This window comes from Streptopelia decaocto (assembly GCF_964273445.1).
Source record: "Streptopelia decaocto genome assembly, chromosome: 12".
NCBI classification, from domain to species: domain Eukaryota; kingdom Metazoa; phylum Chordata; class Aves; order Columbiformes; family Columbidae; genus Streptopelia; species Streptopelia decaocto.
This window is the reverse complement of record NC_138667.1, coordinates 8,737,324-8,743,663: the sequence shown is the minus strand read 5'-3', so window position 1 is coordinate 8,743,663 and position 6,340 is coordinate 8,737,324. Positions and strand designations below refer to the sequence as shown.

Below are 6,340 nucleotides of genomic sequence, written 5' to 3'. Positions count from 1 at the left end.
ATGGCACATTGTGAAATGCACTTTCTGATCTGCACATTGTCACTTTTCCATCTCTTGGGCTTGTTACCACCAGGGCAAGTTTGGCCACAGACACACAAGGCAGTACTGGGACTGGGATTTCATGCTATTTCTTTCTGTCAGGGTTTGAAAAGGCAATAGAGGCAAAAGATTTGGTACCAAGGAAATCTATGCCTCATTTTTCTTCAGAGCCTCCTGGATTTAAAAACTAAAAAAAAAAAAAATATATATATATATATATATATATATATTTTTTAAATCTCTTTGTCACACATAATTTACAAAATTGGTCCAAAGTTACAAGGGGAATGTGGAAGAAAGCTGTGCAACCACATGCTGATTTTATGAACATGATGTCAGTGCCAATAGTTTAGCTAAATAAACTTAAGTATTGTGACTATTAATTGAAATCCAACCCTTGGCTAATGTGAATTAGTGCTGGATTATAATGCTTCATCACGATAAGCAGCTTGGAAATATTTCAAACAGATTTGGAAATTTGTTTTCCGTTAGATTATAAATACTATTAACAGATAAAGAGCCATAAAAGAGCCTGTCACTTCAAAAGGGATCTTCTGGCCATTTTCTAGCAGAGGAGCTGAAGGTACACAGTTTGCTAAGCCAAATTTCAAAGTAGAAAGCAAATCGCAGCATCTAGATTATTGCTGATTCCTTAAGTTATTAATTTAAAGGATTACCCTGTTCATTTTTGTTAAGGATGAGACATTAGTTAGATATAATAAGGGACAAGACATACCAACTTTGAGCTCTAAACATTAGAGGTCTTTGAAGATACACAAGAAATCTGCATAATGACAGGGTTTTTTCCCCAGAACGATGCTGGCGACAGCCAGGAAAGATCGGGGTCTCAGCTGGGTTGAAAATGGGCAGGAGCTCTGTTAGGGAACAGCATCAAGTCTGAGACTCCCAAGCACTTTCCCGCGCCTGCACAGGACTCATCCTCGTTAGCAGTTTGTGAGATAGTCACTGACAGATCCACTTAAGGTTATGCCAGCAGCTATGCAAACATGTAGTTAAAAAAGCAATGACAAAAAAGTCCTTCCCAAAAAAAAAACAAATTGCAAAGAGATAATGAAATGGGGCAGACAAGGCCTCCTGAGGGAAAAAAAGACAAAATTAAACTTGCCATCGGCTGATCAGCATGAAGTTTTCTTTTCAGCAAAACCCATCAAAACGGATTTCATTGCAAAACACTGCTTGGACAACCAGTTTTTATTAAAGGGTTCCATTTTTTTTTTCCTGTCTATCAAGCAAATAAGTCCAACTTTTGCTCAGTCTCAGTAATGGTGTTTACACTGATCCAAAGAGTGAAGGGGTTTGACTCCCTCTCTGTGATTACAGATGAACTGTCCTGCTGAGACCTATTTTGATCCTGAAAATAGAGATAACCCTGTAGATCAAATGAGTCTGTATTTAGATTGTCCTGTCTTGCCACTGATAACAGAGATCTCAAAGAAGTGCTTCACAGGAAGGATTACACCAGGATCTGTATGTCCGATCTGCTTGTAAGTACAATCCCCTTTCCCACATTCCCAGTGTACTCCCTATGGGCAGCTTATGTCTATGGCTACAAATCTCTCATATAAGCCCCATAACAGGTAGTGACACTTTTACAACACTTTTCATCTTTACAAGACTGTGTGATGGTCAGTTTTTATTATACTTACCAGACAAAGTGCTTTCCTTAGTGTCCACTAGGAAAAAGATTTTCTCCCAGACAAGCTTTTAGCCTGGCCAGCTGTAACAACACAATAAAGGTCTATACACATTTTCCTGTATTACAGTAATTGATAGAAAAAGTTAGATCTAAGCCCAGTATGTTTCTGTCTCTGTTCCCAGCTAGGCCAGCACATCATCCTGAAAATGTTCTTTTTTATGGTACCGTTAGTACTTGGTACCATCTAGCCCTGAAGTGCTCCCACAAGGGCTTGCATCAGGCTCAGAAAGGATGAAAGAACGAACTAACAAGATCAGAGCTGTTGTAGGTTCAGCTTTAGGGGCCACAGAAAGTAAATTTCTAGTTTGTAGCACTTGCTTATTCCTAAAGTTATTAACCGCTCCAAAAGAGTATTTATAGCTGGGCTGCCTGCCTCCCTTTCCCCCAAGCAAAACTGCTACTATTTTAATGCTATAATAAGAAGCCGATTTACTAGTGTAAAACTTCAAAGGGAAACTTCCTTCTTCTGCTTGATAAAATATTAATGGGGAATAACGAAGCATGGTGACGTTACACAGAACCCCGGGAAGGAGCTCTTGTGGGGCTCCGAAGCAGCATGATTCCTGGCTGGTAGCTTTTGTTCTTCTCAAGTTATCTAATAAAGTTGCCTGCAGGAAGCGCTCTGTCTTATTTCCCAAACTGTGGCCAGGGACCAGAACTACTTTCCCAGCACAATATGTTCCCTTTACAATCCTGAAGCTCCAAGAGTGATCATGCCAGGAGAAACAGCTGCAGAGCAGGTTCCTTATAGTATTTCACACTTGGGAGGTTTTAGCAATGATGCAAAGAGTTGAGAGGGAGAAAGGAAGAGGCAGGAACAGGCCAGAGCAAGGTCTGGCTTAAAGGCTCCTCAAAAGGGTACATAAAGGATGTGTCCGTCTTCTCAGGATGCATCTGCCAGCCAGACACCTTTGCAGGCGATTCCCCAAGGTCACATACAAGTTGCAGCCAAAGACACTTCTCCCTTTCAGCCAGAGGGGATCTGACAGGGCTCTCTCAGCCAATATTCTATGCACAAATATGTCAGTTCAGTACATCAAATATAGCACATGCCCCGTCCTTTATTTTCAAGATCAGTCCCTATTGCCCTCTCTTTTCCTCCCATCTATCTGAGCAGAGCAAAACATTACCGGGAAAGCTTGTTAATCACCCGTGCCAACATGGTTCAGAGCCAGGATCGTCAGCATATTTTATGCTATTACTGCACTTTGTGCCGGTGCAGAGCCCAAGTGTGACAGCCTACAGCAGACAGGGAAGGTGTGCAGAGGTGCTCCTGCATTTAGATGAATTTGCAGGAACTGCACACAAAACTACTTGAGGAATTTAAACATGTAGGGTGGCTGGAAAGCTGTAAGGGGAGTTGTCAGGGTGAAAGAAAGCTGCAGAGGAGCTCTGACAGCAATTCTTGCCTGGGGGTTGGAAGCCCTTGGGTGCCAATCCTGCACAGGCATTTGCATTGCACAGCAATAACAGGGGTGCTGAGCTGAGAGGGACGTCTTTTCAGATGAGACCTTTGTGCCTCGTCGTCGCTGTCCAGCTCTGAGGCAAACAGAAGACTGCAGCTGTGCTCTGTGGTGTTTTAATCAAATTCCCATTCAGCTCTCTGGATTTTCTGTAATTCTCTTTTCCAGTATTGCAAATACTTTTGTGTAAAATGAAGATGCTATAAAGCTTGGCACGTCCAGCTCTGCAGGCATGATCAAGCTCAGCTAAAAGTGGCTTTACACAGAGCTGCAGCAAGTCATGCCCTGCTCGTCTACACTGAAATAAAAATCACCCAAAAGCTGGTGGTTCTGGTGACTCTTCTCAGGAAAGACTGAAAAGTACAGTGCATCAGAAAGACCATAAAGGACAAACATCACCTCTTGCCCTCGTTTTGGGCTCTTGCACCAACTAATCTAAGTCTCCAGGTAGGATTCAGATCCAAAAACGTAACTCACTTCTCTTTGCTCTTTCAACAGACTGAAAAGCACTTGCAAGAAAAGCCCATTGTCTGACTGTATATCATGATACTTTTTCTTTGCCTGTTATATTGTGGCTATTTATTACATATCATTGAGCACTTACCTTAATTTTTTGGACAAGTTTTTGTGTTGGCTTTTTGAGCCTTTCGTAGGTTAGTCAGCCTGAAAATGAAAAAGAACAAGAATTTCAGGAACGCATACAGAGCAAGATATACAAAGATAGAAATTGCAGGTTTGGATTGGAAAGAAGCCTTTACAGATCTCCAAAGAAGGAGGTGACTAGTTTCCCTCTCTCCTTTGCTCCTCTCCCAGATGTTTCCAAAGGTAGAGGGCAGTTACTCGTGGCCTGCAGCCCCTGCACATGCTGGACATCCTATGGAAGCACATCAAGTTACAGATACGCTGCAGTCACTAGCAGAGGAAAAGCCCATAAAAGGCAAAGCGGGTAGGTTACAATAAAAGAAGCAGATAGTTAAAAACAAGAATACCGCAATCCTGCCTTGGTCCTTGTGATTCATATTTCAATTCTTTACTCTGCCAAAGAGGTTACACTCACTCTTGGGCAAGTGCAAATGAATTCTTGGTCTCAGCTGTGCCTTTGGGCTCTGCACACGCAGTAATGAGGGTCCTGGTCATCTGCTGCCTACAGGCAAATACAGCAAAGGCTGGGTTGAGGGAGAGGGACTGGGTTATGTTCTGGTAGTCGTGCTGTGTTATCATCGTTCATAGGGTTTCTTTCAGATCTTTCATTGCTCTCTTGCTCATTTTATGATGACTGGTATAATTCTTGTCATAGTCCCCAAACACTCAGGATATAAATTATTTGTCAAGCTCTTAAAAATATCTTAAATCTAAAGGGTACTACATGGAAAAAATGGATTCTGCACTATCAGTATCATCCCACAGGTTTAATGTTACCCCTGGCTAATCTCACTGAACATTTCAGTACCTCAAGTCATTATTCACTGTGGAAACATCGGCTTCTGGCCTCTGTAATGGGAACAGTGCACAGGGTTCTGTGGTGGAGCCAAAATTTCCTCATGCCACTGCTGCAGTGCCCAGCTTGCTTGTGTGGGCACAACACAACAGTCGAGTTGCTTATTCAGCCTCATGCAGAGGAATATTCATTAACGTTTACTGATGTAGAATGCACACACTACATTAGCCACAATCCTATAAATAAACATGTATTTCATCCACACTACATTAATCTTGATCCTATAAATAAACAGATAGAGTGCAGTCATAGCTCTCTAAGATACCCCCTGCAGAAAGAGAGTTACTGTCCCAGAATACATCACAGAGCAGGACTGCAGCATCAGCTGCCTACGAAGAGACCGTGGCTTTGATCATTACTTTATAACAGGAGGGCTATTTAAAGGAAAAACAGTAGTTTGTTTGGGAAGGATGCATACGTTTACATACCGTAGTACTGATTCTTAGCATTGCCTAGGTGTGTGCTGCTGCCCACAGCCTGTGGTAAGTACTCTGTAATAAATCCAGCTAAATAAAATTCACAGTCCCATGAGCAGCACCTAGATGACTGGCTCATGCACAAAAGCCTTTTCCGTATGAGATGAGGAACATGGCATATCAAGTTGCATTCACACAGCATGTAATACTGAAGGAAAACCACTATGCTTTTCAAATTACGTAGCCCCAGGAATCACTTTAGCAGCCACAGAAATGTGGTGGCTGATTAGCTGCAAACCAGCTTGGGACAAAGAGGACACCGTTCCCAAATAAGATGATGAAGTGTAGAGAGGCAGAACACACTCACCTAAATTGGGATTTGAAACCCATATTAGTGCCTACATACAAGCTATAAAATCTGTTTTTAACAATATAGTTCAGCCACTGATCAGCTATAGAAATGCCAGCAATGAAAAGAAAAATAAAAACTACTAGATGATGGAAAGACACAGAAAGAAAAACAGAATGAAACTGAGCCCTTTGTACCTCAAGCAAGTGGGTCTGGAAACTTGAAAATAATTAGATACATGGAAAGAGAAAGAAAAAAGGGGAAGAGATTAGTATTAAATCTAAAGAATAGTTTCATTAGCTGCATCTTATTATTCGGCATGGTATTGGACTAGACTTAGACATTTTTGTCTTTACAAAAATTAATATTTGTAACACAGGATGAACCTCCGACTAAGACCATCTTACAGGTCTCGCTGTCTGTATGTGCCTGCATCTGTACAGCCTGAATTATGTTCAGGAAGCCGTAGATCAGAGAGCACTGAGCGCTACACGGATGATTGGTAGCATGATGCATTGGCCATTTTAATTAACTTTCCCACTGGGGGTTGACTGTTAATATGTAGCACAATAAAATGCATTCTTAGTTTTTAAGACCTTAAAGACAACAAGAAAAAATTAGTGCAAGCCCTTGGGGCTCTCCCTAGAGGTTGGGGCTGTTGTTCTACTCTTTCATCCATGAGGAGAGGAGCTACTCAATGGCATTGCAGAGGGAGCACAGATGATTGCTACGACAAGAGATTTATTTGATGTACAGAATGTCTGAGGTCTAAGAAAATTTCTGTCTAACATTTCCATTCAAGTGTTTTTACTGACTTGTTTTACTGAATCTTATCTCAGTAAAGGCACTTAAGCAATC

At 41.6% G+C, this 6,340-nt stretch overlaps 1 long non-coding RNA gene across 1 annotated transcript; it reads right to left on the bottom strand.

Moving 5' to 3' along the window:
• Positions 1-1,705: 1,705 nt before the first annotated feature.
• On the bottom strand, positions 1,706-4,251 carry LOC309445020. Its single transcript, XR_014185205.1, has 3 exons — positions 4,209-4,251; positions 3,824-3,882; positions 1,706-1,777 (listed from the first exon to the last, which is right to left on the bottom strand). It is a non-coding gene; the product is annotated as an uncharacterized lncRNA (long non-coding RNA).
• Between the last annotated feature and the right edge of the window lie 2,089 nt (positions 4,252-6,340).